General features: G+C 38.5%; 1 long non-coding RNA gene across 1 annotated transcript; it reads right to left on the reverse strand.

The window, feature by feature from the left end:
- Positions 1–623, reverse strand: LOC131998014 (uncharacterized). The gene is made up of 2 exons (XR_009398490.1): positions 470–623; positions 1–390 (listed from the first exon to the last, which is right to left on the reverse strand). It is a non-coding gene; the product is annotated as an uncharacterized LOC131998014 (long non-coding RNA).
- Positions 624–16820: the final 16197 nt, after the last annotated feature.

Raw genomic sequence — 16820 nt, forward strand, 5'->3', positions numbered from 1 at the left:
TTAAATCAAATTAATTTTATTTTTTTTTTGTGTATTGTGTGATAAGATTTGAATGTGAGTGAACTGTAGTTTCTAAAAATGTGTAGTAGATTTGAGATTTTGTCATTTCTTTTGCTGTATAGAAAGTGATTCCTGTGATTTGGAGAATAGCACTGGCCATCCTAGCTATAAAGGGGGCCAGTGCGATATTTTATTGCGGAAAATCAGCAAGTGGTGAGACTTTCCCCAGCTACCATCAGCTCATCGGACTGGGAACGGTGTTAATGGGTGAGACATCTACCTTGTAGTGCACGTTGAAGCCGAAATTGTATGGAAGCCTGTGCCGACTGTGATTCCTTTTGTGATGTCTGGCCAGGAGCTGTGTAAGACACCTACCATACGAAAACAGTCCTGAAAAAAAAAGAAAGAGAACAACAAAAAATCAAATAACTAATCAGATTTAAACGGGAATCAAGGTAAAAAGTATTACCAATTTGTGTGTGTCCGTGTGTCCTCAACTGTGTCCAACTAGTTGTCTGGCAACCGTCCAGAAGGCTAGTGAAAAGAGAAAAACATAGATTAAGTAATTAAATAACAGGAAATTTTATGAAAGAAAGCTTATAAATGAATAATTTAGGTTAGGCATTTAGATATAGGAAGTAACGTAGAATAAAAGAAAAAAACTATATTGTGAAGAGAATAATACCTGTTCCAATCAGAAAAAAAGGCTTAAGGGAATCAATGAGCCCCAAACTTCGTTCTAAATTGTGTTTTGGTCTGCTATAAATGAATGGCAGAGATCTGTTAAGAGAGCTCTTTTAGTAGATAGCAAAAGTAGCATATTCGCGCCAATTAAAGCGTCTTAGGACAAGGGATAGAGGTGAATTGAGTGGTCTCCCCTAGATTAAGGAGCCGAAACTTCTTTCGATCATTCTTTAATTTGTACGGTATTGTTCTTCGTGTTTTGTTTGCCGTTGTAAAAGGGTAATAATAATATAAGAAACAACATAACCTTTAAATTTTTTCTATCCCCTTAAAAAACTCAATAAATTTTATTATGTCTTAAGTGTTAAACAGAAAAGAATATGTGTTGGTAAATGTTATACTTGCGGGGGTGAAGCGATGAAGTAAGTGCGTGTGCTAATGTGTGTGGTGTTTGGGGTCCAAGAAGAAAATGGGTAAAAGGACGCCTTGGACCATGGTTGGGAGGGCAATTGTAGGATCGTAACAACAAGATCCCTGTGTAAAAATGTTTTTCCTCTCGTGTTTAGTCGAAAGTTAGTAAGTGAAATAGTGTCCCCTCATATTTTCAATGTTTGTGTGCAGGGTTTGATTTGGCGGGTTGAGGCACCTAGCCCTGATTGTCTCCCTACAGCTAACCGGTAACCATTTCAAACGCCGACCAAGCGCACACATAACATCTTAAGTGTTTTGACGATTGTATTGTAGCCGTTGAGTGAAGTGGACCTGCTTTTATTTTGCTCCTCAAAGAAAAAATAAATGTATATTCGTATCTCGGAATAGCTACTACCTATTACGAAAAAATTTTAAAGCCTTTTGGAGTAGGCTAGAAATGGACTCCAAAGACTCAACATCTGCGGTGGTGGCGTCAGACTGCAGCATGTTGTCCTCCCCTCCTATAGGTGTGGGTGCCTTGGCACCTGTAGTCGAGAGTAATGTTTCAAGCGCACAACTGGTCGTCAGACTAATAAATGAGGAAGAGAGAGAAAAGAGCTCCCCGCTTTCAAGTACTCTCGGAAAACCAAGCCAGCCATCCCACAATGGAGACTTCAGACAGTGTCCTGCGGAGGTGGACAAAGTTGGAACAGGAACGAAGGAAGCGCGCACGGCCCCTGAGTTTTCATGGTGGACTGTGACTTCCAAAAGGAGGCCACAGCCATCACGAAGGGGAAGATGGTCGCTGAGAATGGTAAGGAGCCGCCCTCTTACGCCAGAAGGGCAAGGAGGCGTAATAGAGATGAGCTGACTTATGCAGTCATCAATATGGACTGTGCATCCGGTAGGATTCCACCAGATCATCGGTCCCAATTGGAGGATCTGGTTGACGATCGGATTTTGTAGTGGACCTTTACTGCCAATATGAAACCCTACACTTTATCTCCGTTTGACTCTATTCATTTATCTATCAGAATATCTAGTTTATGTCGTCTGTCCGTCCGGTTATATGAAGATATTCGTCACAACCAGATTACTCAAATTTGAGCATTTTTGTTTTGATAATTATATCTTCCAATTTATAAAATTTATTTCTACATTACACGGACTAAAGACTGTCTTAATGTGTCCAATAGTAGTCCCTTGTTTTTTCACCTTATGAGCCACTGGGACAAATGACATACCAATACACTTTATTTTCATTAATCACTCACCATTCCCAAAACATCATTTTTTTCCTTAAATTTGTATTTGTATTTTATTATGATAAAACCCATACAAAAGACAGTGTCTTATATAAAGCATGGGTTAGTAAATTGATAAATACAATGAGTTCAACAAGTTTTCATTTAAATAGAACAATATTTGGTACAAAATATTTAACAATTTAAGCAAAGTTACTGATACAATATTTAAGTAAAAAAAAAAGGTTAAAACAAAATAAAAAAAAAAGGAAAAAGAAACTTTAAAGAAAATTAAACAATTTAATCAAAGTTACTAATAAAATTATTTAAAAAATAGTTATAAAAAATAACGAAACAAATAATTAATTAAAATTATTATAAATCAAAGATTTGAACTGTCGTTCATTACTTATAATTTGAATACTATTGGGAAGATTATTCCAGAGACGTATACCATTAACAAAGAACTGTTGTTCAGATACACGATATTGATGACGTATTTGTATTACTTGTTTACCTCTTGTAGAGTTGGCAAAACGCAATAAAGAAGCCAAATATGACGGTTCATTAGTATAAATTATCTTGTGGATCATTTGCAACAAGCGTATCTTAAGGAACGAGTTAAAAGAGACACCATATACTTGTCTAGCAAAGTCAGATACCCGGTCTCTTCTACGTAAACCAAAAATGTATCTAACGACATCGTTAAAGGCCACGTGCAATTTATTCTGTAAAAAACCTCGCAAGAGTATAATAGTTTCGGCAGAATAAATGTCCTAGGCAAAAGCATTCTTATTGAAAAAGGGGTATACTGTCGACTCATATATAAGTTTCGTAAAACGCCGTAGGTCCTGCCCACTGTCATACTGACATGATTATTCCATGAAAGTCTATCATCAAACTACAAACCAAGGATTCTTGCAGATGAAACAATCTCAATTGGGGCTCTAGCAATTGCCACATCAAGATTGGGCGGCATTGTCACCCGATTCCTACCAATTACAAGGCACTTTGACTTTGTTGGATTTAAAAGTAGTCCGTTGGCTTTTGCCCATGTGTTTATCCTATCCAAGTCATTATTTAGTCGAAGTACGCCATCGATCAGCCTCTCCGGCTAGGAGCTCATATACAGCTGTACGTCGTCGGCATACATATGAAAACCACAGTTGCGCAACTGTCCAGGAAGGTCATTGCTACATAAGGAAAAAAGGAGTGGGCCCAATACTGACCCCTGTGGAACACCTCTTGAGACTGGAAGATAACTATTAGAACAGCGGCTATCAACACATACCGATTGGCTTCTATTCGTAAGATAGGAATATATAAGATCCGTTGTTCTTTCAGAAAATTTAAATAAATGTTTCAGTTTAAGGCAAAGTATATTGGGATCAACGGAATCAAATGCTTTCGAATGATCTAAAAGAACAAGAAAGGCAACTTTATCGCTGTCAATATCACTCCTTACATCTTCAACTACTTTCAAAAGTGCAGTAGTGCAACTGTGCTTTGGCCGGAAACCAGATTGAAAATCTGTTAGCAGCGAATTATTCGCAATATATTCAGATATTTTCCGGTTGACTAGAGTCTCAAATATCTTAGAGACGTATGGAAGTATTGCTATTGGCCTAAATTCCTGGTTATTCTTTGGTATTGGGACTATCCTCGCCCGTTTCCAAGACTGTGGATAGCAACTCCTTAAAATAATATTGTTAAAAAGATGGCACATATACGGAAGAATAAAGGGTAGAATTATCCTAAAAAAATTTGGGTCAATACCATCAGAACCAATGGCATTAGACTTAATCGATTCTACAGCGCTAACGATATCGCTTTGTTCAAAACGCTCAAGATCAAAACGTAGGTCTGGTGAGGTGTTGTTACTACTATGGTTAACGTTACTAAATTCACTGTCGTAGAAATGTACGTTTGGCTCAGGAAAAGATATGTTCAAGAAACTCCTATTTATCTCATCTAAATCAACATGTCTATCAATTGATGCATTATCACTTCCTATTCCAATTGACTTAATATGTCTCCAAGTATCTTTCGTGTTCAATGCCTCTTGAAATTTACGACTAAAATAAGCTATTTTCTTCGTCTTTATACAAGAAGTGGTCTGATTCCTCGCACGCTTGTAATCATTAAAGAGTTCAGGTGTTCTAAAACGCTTCCATCGAGAGTACGCACAATCTCTTTTACGTATCAATACTTTAATATTGGGTTGCCCAAAAAGTAGTTGCGGATTTTTCATATAGTCGGCGTTGACAAATGTTTTCACAGCTTGTGACTCTGTAATTGCATTCTTTCTTCTGCCAGTTATCATCTGTTACTTTGAGCTTGCTTTAGAAAAAAAGTGTAAAAAAAGTATATTTGATTCAAGTTCATTCCAAGTTTTATTAAAAATGCATTTACTTTCTTTCAAAAAATTCGCAATTACTTTTTGGGCAACCCAATATCATTATCAAACCACTGATTTCCATTCGAAAAAACAGTTCGGGTCTTCATCGGAACACATTTGTCGAAAATCTGACTCACATTATGTTGAAGAAATGCAATCTGTTCATCTACGCAAGACATGCCATAAAGTCTCTGCCACTCAACGGTGCCAATTTCACAAAGTAGTGAGTTATAATCAATGTTTCTATAGTCTCTGTACGTATATGTTATACTTGTATATTCCTTTGGAACGCCATAAGTCAAAAAACATAAATCATGTTTTGAAAATAGGGGTGCCGATAATTGATCATATAACTTAACATCAGTCTTGGAACTTACGAAGAACAATTCAATAAGAGTCTCTGTTGTCATTGTATAGTGTGAGGCAGTATTGGAATTAACAACATGCAACCCTATTGATTGCATGCAATCCTATTGATCCTCGTCAAATGTGTCTCTTCAAGCACATTACTATTAAAGTCACCAGTGACTATAATATTATTATAATGACAGTTTATATCCTCAAGTCTCTTCACCAAGTCATCATATTGCACTCTTTTGTTCGGACGGTATACAACCCCAACCAGAACTTTTCTACGCAAACAGTGAAGTTCGGCAAAAATATATTCAACTTTGTCTGTTGAATTAGACGAAGCAATGGGTCTGAAATCTATGTCATGTCTTATATATTGATTTGTCAAAGCCGACTATATGAAAAATCCGCAATTACTTTTTGGGCAACCCAATAGATAGCAACTCCACCACCTCTGCCATCGGATCTTAAAAACCTGTAACCATCTACAGATACCAGTCTATTCCCATAATGTGGTTGAAACCATGTCTCAGAGACCCCAATAACGTCCACACCGAATTTCTCAAATATATAGCGAAACTCATCAATTTTGTTCTTAAGGCTCTGAGCATTTATATGCACAATTTTCAGTCCTGGCTTCTGTCGCGCTAGAACCCTGACCATCAGGTGTAGATTGTCTCTAGAATTTTCCCTTTCATTACGAGGGCACAACATATTGAGAAACATAGATGTAATTGTAGACAGTACAAATCTTTGATTTTAAATTTATGTATGAAAAGGCAACGTTATTTTGTTTGAAAGATAAATAAAATATAGTTTAAAAGGGTTTAATTTCATGAAAAATTTAATTAAAAAGATTCTCATCATTATTGTTATAGCAAGTATCTGCGTTATGTTGTTCTCTGCTAGTTTCCGCAGAGCGAAAAAGAGTATCCAGCATATTGATGTGTTCAATGCAAATTGGGTTATCATTAACAAAGTGTTTGATATAGACCAATCCGCGATAGGTGTACGCCGAATGTACTTGATTTTGTTTCCTCAATCGAACTGCAGCTTGAAGGATCTGATAGTTGGTGTTAGGTTTTCTTTAATATAAAAATTGGTTTCGGTTTGAAACCCTAATATTGATAAGGATAGGTTTGATTTGGTGTTACTTCTGAATTCGCTTAAGGTTTTCAAGAAATAGTTTTTGTCGTATGTTGAGTGTAGTTTGACAATAATTACAGCATCTGGGGAATAATTCTGGTGCTTATTGTTTTTGTTTTGCAGTCGGTATATGGATTTAACAACTGGTGTAGGAATGTTTATAGTTTGACATATATTTTCAAAAATTCATCCCGATGCATTTACTCCAGCCATCGCACCGAAAAAAATACATAAGATTATGTTTCTTGAAATTATATCCAACTACTCACATTTATTTTTGGGTGTAGATTTTACTTTTTTTCCATATGCAGCAATATATGCCTTTTTTATCCACACAATCCAGAAATCTTTTATAATTTGCAAGTGAATTCTAAACTTTTAAAGATTTTAAATATGATTATGATCATAATGTGATCAATTATAGATTTTTTCTATTTTTTATAGGCAGACAAATGCTTTATTGTTTAGAATAGCGGACGAATTAAAGAGTTAGAAAGACAGTTATATGATTGAAAGGCAGAAATCATTTTTTTATTGCACACATTCTGCTTTGTGATGGTGTTTTTTTTACAGGTTCTTACATGAACCACCCACCAATGTTTACAAAGAAAGGGTGTGCTTATCTCTCACTCACTTTTATTACAAGCAAGTACTCGGCCGGTCAAATTTGATGCATGGCTTGGGCATGTACAAACTTTTTTTTTATTAGGAATTATTTCTATAGAGATATTCTTTATGGTAATGTCTGAGATGGATTCTGCCCAGCATTTCTTTATTTGTATAAAAGGAATTTCATAGAAGAGTTTTGTTGCCAAGCCGAGATCTTTGATTGGTGGCAACCATGAAATTGCCATTGCAATTGGCAACAGGTAATAGTGTTGGTTTTGATGTTTTCTTTGATGCCTTTTTTTATGCAAAGTGAAGGCTAGAAGTTACAAAGCCAACTTAATAATTTCCTTTTACTTGCCAACTGCGAAAGAGGAAAGATCAAATCGAGTCTTGTTTAAACCATATTTTTTCGGTGCATCATCTAAGTTTTATGACTAGTGCTTTAGTGATCTGTGAACAGTTTCACAACGACATTTTTTGACACAATATTTTATTTAAAGAAAGAAACTCTCACCACATTTCTTGGGTAAGCACCAACACGAATAAGCGGGGCCAAGCCCTGACAGAGTTCTTGAATAGTAATGACCTAATAACACTTAATATTGGTAACACCGCTGCCTTTGTTAATAGGATTAGGGAGAAGGTATTAGATGTGACGATATGTTCAGAAAATCTTATCGATGAGGTTCAGGATTGGAGGGTCTTCATGGAACACTCTTTCTCTGACCAATGCTACATTAGGTTTAGAATAGCATGGCCAGCGCCGAATCCGATAAGCTTCCGGAATAAGTTGAAAACCAACTGCACAAAATTCGTAAGGTTACTCAGAAAAAGACTTGGGATAATTTAGATTGTCCAAGCATAGAAGAGATTGACGAAAATGTCAACAGGATTACGACTGCACTGGTGGGGTTCTATAGGGGGTATTTTATCGCCACTCCTGTGGGTGACCACCATAAATAACCTATTACGAATGCTGACTGAAGAGGGATTTGAACCCGTGTGCTAGGCAGACGATGTTATAATACTTCTAAGGGGAAAGGATCCGAACGAGCTATGCAGAAGGGCCGAAAGGGTCTTGCATATGGCATATGACTGGGCTAGATCCACAGGTCTCAATGTTAACCCAGAGAAGACTGAAATATGCCTGTTCACGAGGAAGACGAAGGTGGGCGAATCTAACACACCACGTTTCCTCAATAAGACGATTTCGATATCTGACAAGGTCAACTACTTAGGTGTGATCTTGGACAGGAAACTGAATTGAAGTGTCACATTCAGGAGCGTACTGTGAAAGCTTACAGATGTTGGGCACTATGTAGACGGGCCGTAGCCTCGAAATGGGGCCTGAGTCCTAGGATAGTTCACTGGCTCTACAGGAGCGTGATGAGACCAATACTAACTTACGCCTCAGTAGTTTGGTGGACTGCTATGGAGAAAAAGTGCAACATAAGGACCATACAACAGGTTCAGAGAACATGTTGTCTTGGCATAGGCGGAGCGATGAGGACCACGCCCACTAGGGCACTGGAGACTATTCTAGATATCCGACCCATTGACATACAGATTAAGTGTGAGGCAGCCACTGCAGCTATGAGACTTAAGGCGATGGGAGAATGGATTGAGGATGGGAGCAGCTCGTACCATCGCCGTATAATCGAGGCGACGATAGGAAACCTGGAAGGAAGGGGAGAGGTTTCCGATCGGATACCTGAGATGAACTTCAAGTCGAGTGCGACGCACTGCTGCCAGAGGCACAGTCTTGGATTGACGGAACCCTACTATTGCCATCTGGAAGATCATGTTACATGGATGGATCAAAACTAGAGGACAGGGTGGACCTGGGGGGTTTACATTGAAAACCCAGGGACTGACATCAGTTTTAGACTGCCTGACCATATACCACAAATCAAATGTGGTAACCTTGTCAAACCATCGAAAGAACGATTTAGGAAAATTTTTCTCCAAAATAAAACGTAGTACCAGCCTTAAGTTACAGAATTGCGGTACAAGACTTTAAACTTGCATTGCGTTGGAAATGATAGTTAAGGATCGAAGGGGGGAATTGAGAGTAGTGTTTATTGACATTTGTTTTGAATTTTTGGATTTCGTAAGTAGCGGGAAAGACATCTGCCAGAAGTCGATTCCGCATACGAACCGTCCTTGCGAAAAAAGAATTCTCTCGGTATTGCATGGTCCGATCAGGTGGCCGATCGATTGCAAACTGGTGCGCGTTTCTGGAAAAACTTGTTTTTCTGACAAACAACCTAAAGTCAAGAATCAGAAGACTGATTTCCGGAGAACACACACCGTGCAAGAATCGATAAAACTGCGCCACACAACCCACATTTCGACTATGTTCACGGGAAACAATAGAGTTGGATACCCTACCATCTCCAATCAACACCAACGCCCGCCTCTGGACAGGGTCAACCAGCTCCTGATGTACGTAGAGTAAATATTAAGAAGATCAGAGGGAGTGAAATATTTCTTCAAAAGCCTCTGACTGCTTGATTTCTACACCGTCGATAGATACTGACTATTGTAAAGTGTCAGTGAATCGTTTGTAGGACAATTAAAATCCACTCTATTCAATCGACCCCACTCAGAAATGGCCAGCAAATCCAGGCAGAGTGTTACGTCCATCCGCCTCCTGTCAATCTCTTGAAAACTCGGGCTGTGGTCGAATGAAAATGAATTACAGAGGTTGCTCTCATCCGCGAACGAGTAGATCCGATTCGGAGTCACGCCCAGTAGATCGTCAATGAAAATAAGAAAAAAAAGGAGAAAGAACAGAGCCTTGTGGTACTTCTGCGGTCAATCCATATACGTCGGATAAGAGTCCATCAACAACAACTCATATAGTGCGATCTCTGAGAAAACTCGATATCCAGCGAAGTTATTACCGACACCAAAAGCGATAAGCTTTGAAATGAGTGCACCGTGCAAGACCCTATCAAATGGATTGGAGATATCCAGATCCACGACCTTAATCTCACCGAACTGGTAGAAACAAATGACGATATGCCATCCGGGCACGGGGATTTATTTACGTCGAGATATGCAAGAACGGAATTAGATACGTATTCAATAACGGGGAGTGGTTGATCGTTTTCCGACAGGAAAGAATTTCCCGCAAACATGTCAGCCAGCAGGTTAGCCTTATCAACCGGTCAGTGAATATCTGATCGCCTTTAATTTGAGTCGGGATAGCCGATCAGTTGCCCTTCACTCTTTTCACAAACGACGAAAAACGTTTACTTCCCCTTGAAGAAGCAAGCACATGAAGCATATAAAATCCGAAATGTACCATGTGTGCCAAAATTCTGAATCCTGTAATTCCATGTGTTGCCGTTTGAAACACTACATTGTTACGGACGCATATCACAAGACCTCTGTGAGAAAAAAAATATTAGGGGGTGTGATACCCAGGAAAGTGAAAACCCATTGGATCTGCATTCTCAAGCACCTGTGTCTTACGTAGAACTAGTTCATCAGGGCGATGGTAATAAATTTGCGAATGCTCTGCAAAGAAATTAGATCTCATGCCTCGTATGTTGACGAAATGTACCCATCCAACATACTGCCTACCGGAAAACAAAATGCCGTGTTTAATAAGGTAAACAGACTCGAATCTCTCGTCTCGTTCAATACTTCCACTGCCCAGTGTTATGCCTGAAGCAATGGGAGCACAGCGACAAGAAAACAAAAGTTCCAACCTCAAGACATGAAAAGGAACGGGAGGGGGTCATTTGTTCCCTCTCTCAAACAAATGACAACGGAATGTGAGGAAATGTCCTACTAAATAAAATCAACACGTTTTTTTTTGCCTCAAAATCTATTGTCTAAAAAAAGTAATTACGAAAAAATGTTGTGAAAACGAACATAGACCAGCCATAGGAGAGGAGCAAATGGAATTGGGTGAACATAAAAACTGCAGAAAAACACAAGTAAATTAACAAAAAGTTGAAAGGTGTTTTGTAAAAATAATTTTAAGTTTAAAAGAAAAAAGTGTCCACAATCCATTGAAAACTCATTCATTTTTTCATACACACTTATGTTGAAATTCTCTTCTTTTAATTTGTTTCATTTATTTGTTATATTTGTTCGTTTGGCCTCCTAAAAGAGGCGATGGAACATCTATAGTTATTGAACATCTGTAGGTGAAGTGGTGTGGGGGAGATATGTTTTTCTCTTTTGTAAAATTCCCAAGAGAAACAATGTGTGTGTGTCTGCATGTTGCTATTGTTGTTGTTTATTTTTTGTAGTCTATTTGTCTGCTATTGTTTTTTGTTAAGCGTTCCGATATTCGCGTGTGGATTTGGTTATTTTTATACCCTCCACCATAGGATGGTGGGTATACTAATTTCGTCATTCTGTTTGTAACTACTCGAAATATTCGTCTGAGACCCATAAAGTATATATATTCTTGATCGTCGCGACATTTTATGTCGATCTAGCCATCCGTCCGTCCGTCCGTCTGTCTGTCGAAAGCACGCTAACTTCCGAAGGAGTAAAGCTAGCCACTTGAAATTTTGCACAAATACTTCTTATTAGTGTAGGTCGGTTGGTATTGTAAGTGGACCATATCGGTCCATGTTTTGATATAGCTGCCATATAAGCCGATCTTGGGTCTTGACTTCTTGAGCCTCTAGAGTGCGCAATTCTTATCCGATTGGAATGAAATTTTGCACGACCTGTTTTGTTATGATATCCCACAACTGTGCAAAGTATGGTTCAAATCGGCCCATGATCTGATATAGCTGTCATATAAACCGATCTGGGGTCTTGACTTCTTGAGCCTCTAGAGGGCGCAATTCTTATCCGATTTGAATGAAATTTTGCACGAAGTATTTTGTTATGATATCCCACAACTGTGCAAAGTATGGTTCAAATCGGTCCATGATCTGATATAGCTGTCATATAAACCGATCTTGGGTCTTGACTTCTTGGGCCTCCAGAGGTCGCAATTATTATCCGATTTGCCTGAAATTTTGTACGAAGGATCCTCTCATGACCATCAACATACGTGTTTATTATGGTCTGAATCGGTCTATAGCCCAATACAGCTCCCATATAAATCGATCTCTCTATTTTACTTCTTGAGCCTCCAAAGGGCGCAATTCTTATTCAAATCGGCTGACATTTCACACAGGTCTCCAAAATATAATTTAATTGTGCTCCAAACCGGACCATATCTAACTTGTTTTTCTTGTAACAGCGCGGTATTTTGTTATTGTTTGTCGTTTTGTAAAATTATCTGTTTTGTTCTTTTCTTTATGTATTTATAATCACTGCATTATTTTTTTGTTTGCACATAGGTAGTTATGAACTGTTTTATCAAAACTATTGACAATAGTAAAACCACTATACACGACACGGATGAAGGACAAAGAACGTGCGATCCGGACGCCGTTTTTGCCAGGACTACTACTGTCCAGGCTCCCGCACAAATACTGAGTGTCTATGATGCTCAATATGGCAAGGCGGGTTATTGGCGCTTTTAAATTACCAATGACCACGTTATTCCCGCGGCTATCGGTTCTTTGGATCGCAAGGAGCTTGCTCGCCTATAAGAGCTTAACGAGGATCACCACCTCCACATGAAATTGTGGGTACAACCACATGGATTTTATGTATGCTATGTTTTATATTACTTCTATCCAGTGCAAGTCGGATGTTCTCGATACAACATGAGTACAAAGTTGTACTGATAAGTTATCGATAACATGCAAAATCATTTGATTTTTTCGATGAGTGCACACAAACACAAAGAAAAGGAAATACCGATGTACCCTTTTTGGCAAAAGTCTGGTACTTTATTCGCTTTTCACGATATTTTTCGCCGATTGCTTTTTTAGATAATCTATATTCATAAAAATGAATTTGTGTTTGATTGTTTGTATGTTTTTTTGTTTGTGTGTTCCAAACGGCTGAACCGATTTTTTTGAAATTTTCACAGATGCATAATGATCCCGTGGTGAAATAGGGTAATAAATTTTTTTTAAATCTGAAGAGGGGGTGGACCCTCGCCCTTACCCTAATTTTCAGAAACGCCAGATCTTGGAAATGGGTGGTGCGATTTAAGCTAAATATTATGTGCTATCTTATAGTAACCTAAAAACAAAAATTTGGTATCCAAATTTCTGATGGGGTACCTAGGGTGGCCGTCCCACCCTCCACTCAGGACTTATTTTCTGTCCATGGTAATATGGGACTAAAAAAAAGGTATTTGAGTGTAGAATACGAATCTGATATTCAAATGTTGAATCAAGTGTTTTGGGGGCCGCCATCCCCCAAAGAGGACAAATTTACGACCATAGCAATATGGGGCTCACATGAAAGGTCTTTGGGAGTAAAGCACGAATCTGGTATCAATATTTGGGAAAAAGTGCCTTTGGAGCCACCCACCCCCATATAGGAAGTATTTGCTGACCATTGCAATATGGTGCTCAAATAAGATGTATTTTAGATTAGAACACGAATCTGATGTATATTTTCAAGGCCAAGTAACTGAGTGTCGCCCCATCCCTCATAGCACCTCATGTTTCCCGACTAAGGAAATATGGGGCACAAATGGAAGGTATTTGGGAGTAGACCACAAATCTGATATCAACATTGGAGACCAAAAGTCTAGGGAAGCTTCACCACAATAACAACCCTCAAAAAGGTATTTGCGTATTTGCTCACCAAGACAATTTTGGTCTGCAAGACCGTGTAGCTCGATATTGATAGTTTTTAGAGCCCATACCCCAAGTTGGCCATATTTACTGACTTTTGCAAAAAGGGGATAAATGAAAGGTATTTGAGATAGTAAAACGAATTTGATATCCAATTTTGAGGCCAATGGCAATATGGGGTTCAAATAAATGATATATGAGAATAGAGCACGATGCTGATATATTTTCAGGTCTTAGAGTTTAGGGACCACCGCACTCCCAAAAACACCCCTAAATCGGCCATATTTACGACCATGTCAATGTGGGGCTCAAATGAAAGGTGTTGGGGAGTAGAGCACGAAATTACCCACTTTCGGGACCAATTTTCTGGGGATCTACCTCTTTCCCAAAATACCCTACAAACAGCAATTATTTAGGGACCATTGGAATATGGGGCTCAAATAAAGGCATTTGGGAGAAGAATTCGAATCTGATATTGGGACCAAGTTTTGGGTCAGTGCCCCTTCCCCAAAACATCCCCTAAAGGGTAAAAATGTACCGACCATGCCAATATGTGGCCCAAACTAACGGTATTTGAGATTAGAAAACAAATTTTATAACCATTTTTGGGGCCAAATGTTTGGGGGACGCCTCATCCTATAAACTCCCCTTAATCGAATGGCAATATGGGATTTAAACAAATCGTATTTGGGAGAAGAGCACGATGCTGCTATTTTTTATGGCCAAGTGTCTAGGGGACCACCTCACCCTCGAAAACGCCCCTTAACCGGATATCATGAGAATATCGAACTGAAATAAAGTCTTTCAAGAATGGAGTACATCTAACACCCAAACGCAAATAACATTAAACCCTCCGATCGAATTTGTAGTCCAAAAAAGCGATATACATATTCTCTTTGATTGTCGAAAATAAATATTCAAAGGATAATTTTGTTCCATACTAAGTAAAAGAAGGCGCAGCGGAGCGGGCCCGGTGCAGATAGTAGATTATAAAGCAGATAAACAACGATGAAAAACGAACATAGTACCAGCCATCATGATGCGTGGTCATTGTAATAGGTTAGGTTTAAGAGGCAGTCTGCCATCAGACTCACTTAGACGTTTTCGTCCAACAGAAGAAGGAAGATGCCTTCTTCCTTCAGACAGGTTCTCAAAGAAATGAGAACCTAAAGTGGAATTCCTTTTGACTGCTAGTACGGGACACACATACAGAAGGTGTTCCATAGTGTCTTCATCTTTGATGTCCTCACAGCTTCTGCAAAAGTCGTTGCTGGCAACTTTCAGTTTGTCAGCATGTTTTCCGATTAGACATTGACCTGTCATGACGGACGCAATGACTGAGACATCTCTTCTAGCCAATGACAGCAAAGAGGTAGACCTCTTCGGGTTGAGATTAGGCCACATAGTTTTGGAATGCTCATAGCCCCCTCTTTGTGACCATCTATCATCAGTTGTCCTTCGGGCCTGGTCATGAAATCTTAGCTTACATGTCGCTAGAGGCATACCCATAGATTCTAGTATTCCTGGAATGTGTAGGATAGTTCCTAGTCTCGCAAGTTCGTCCCCTTTACAATTCTCTTGGGATATCTCTGTGGCCCGGCACCCAGAACAGGTGAATTTTGAACTGTTCAGCCATCTCGTTGAGAGATCTGCGCCAGTCGAGGGCGGTTTTTGTGTTCAGAAATGTGTTCTCCAGGGATTTAATGGCTGTCTGAGAAGATATTTATGCCAATCGTCGTAATGACATTCAATAACCCATTCCTCCATTCTCAAATTGCAAGGATCTCCGCTTAATGCACACTGCAGTGGTCGGGTAACATTTTCCATATGAGTAGAGATGGGCGATGGGTAAATACTTAAAAGGTATCTATCCCATTGAGAGCACAACCACAGTCGCTGTGCAACAAATCATTTTCTTACGTAAAATACACGCAACCGTCAAACTTATTTTTTTTATGTAAATGGCAGCATTTTGGCCAAAGATACCCAAAAAAAAATCAACCTTGTCAAACCACCGAAAGAACTATTTCGGAAAATTTTCCGTAAAAAAGAACGTGGTACCAGCCTTTAAACAATATGTAGTCACAAAAAATCATCTTTTGCTTACATTTTTAGGTTATCTCATGCAAAAACTACATACTAGTGTGATACAAAAATGATAAATCATATGTAAATTGCCATTTTTGACACACATAATGAAATACCATTGATACATAAAAAGTGACATGTCATAAGACCAAGATATATTCGTTTACAGGTAGTGACAATTGCTCAACAACAGAATATTTAGTGCACTATCTGTCAAAATCTGTGATTAGTGGAACTCTGGTTTAGAGTATATTACCTGTTCGCGTCATAATTCGTTGTTTGTGTGTGTGTGGTTCTTAACTCTAATACACACACACACAACAAAAACTCGTTGACCGATAGTGCACTTCGCGAGAAAAAATTGTACTCAGCTTTTTGCAGAACACTACCTGGTAATTATGTCATGCATAAGACAAAACATATAGTGTGATAGAGTCTTAAAGGTGTATTCGCTACATGTACACATGACCACCAGCAATGGCTATCATTTGATCAAAATCATTTGATTTTTTTCGCAGAAATGTGGAGTCATTACAAGACCGACATTGAAAAACACGCGGCGCCAAATACAAAGATAACAAAAGAAAATTAAATAAAATCAATGAAAACAATCGATGTTCCGTTTTTGACAAAAGCTGTAATCAACACGTACACACGATGAGTACACTCGGAGGTTACATTGCACATATGATGTATGGTCATTGTAATAGTATTGTTGCAAACAAAGGTGTATGCTTCATATGTACACATAACTATCAGTCATGGCTGAAAAATCAAAATCATTTGATTTTTTCGATGAATGGCGTCTATCGATTACCGTTTACAAAGAAATGTGTAATCATTAATTGACAGATATTGAAAAGGCGTTCTGTGCCAAATAAAGTTAAGAAATGAGAAGTAAAGCATGAAAAATTAAATAAAATCAAAAGAAAAGAAAAAATCGATGTACCGTTTTAGGCACAAGCTGTAATCAACACGTACGTACACACGATGAGTACGATCATGATGTGCCATGTAAACTCTGCTTATAAATGATTTTTAATATAAAAAGCCCCATGTGAGAACGACTCATTATGATAGTAAATATCGATAAATAGCAGCTATTGTGCTGAACATCGACATGCGGAGAATTGTTGTACTAATCAGCTGATGTCATATACGTTTAACTTTTTTTCATTGTTTACGTACAGATTAGCGGTATTATTGTTG

This window comes from Stomoxys calcitrans, chromosome 1 (genome assembly GCF_963082655.1).
Source record: "Stomoxys calcitrans chromosome 1, idStoCalc2.1, whole genome shotgun sequence".
Classification (NCBI taxonomy): domain Eukaryota; kingdom Metazoa; phylum Arthropoda; class Insecta; order Diptera; family Muscidae; genus Stomoxys; species Stomoxys calcitrans.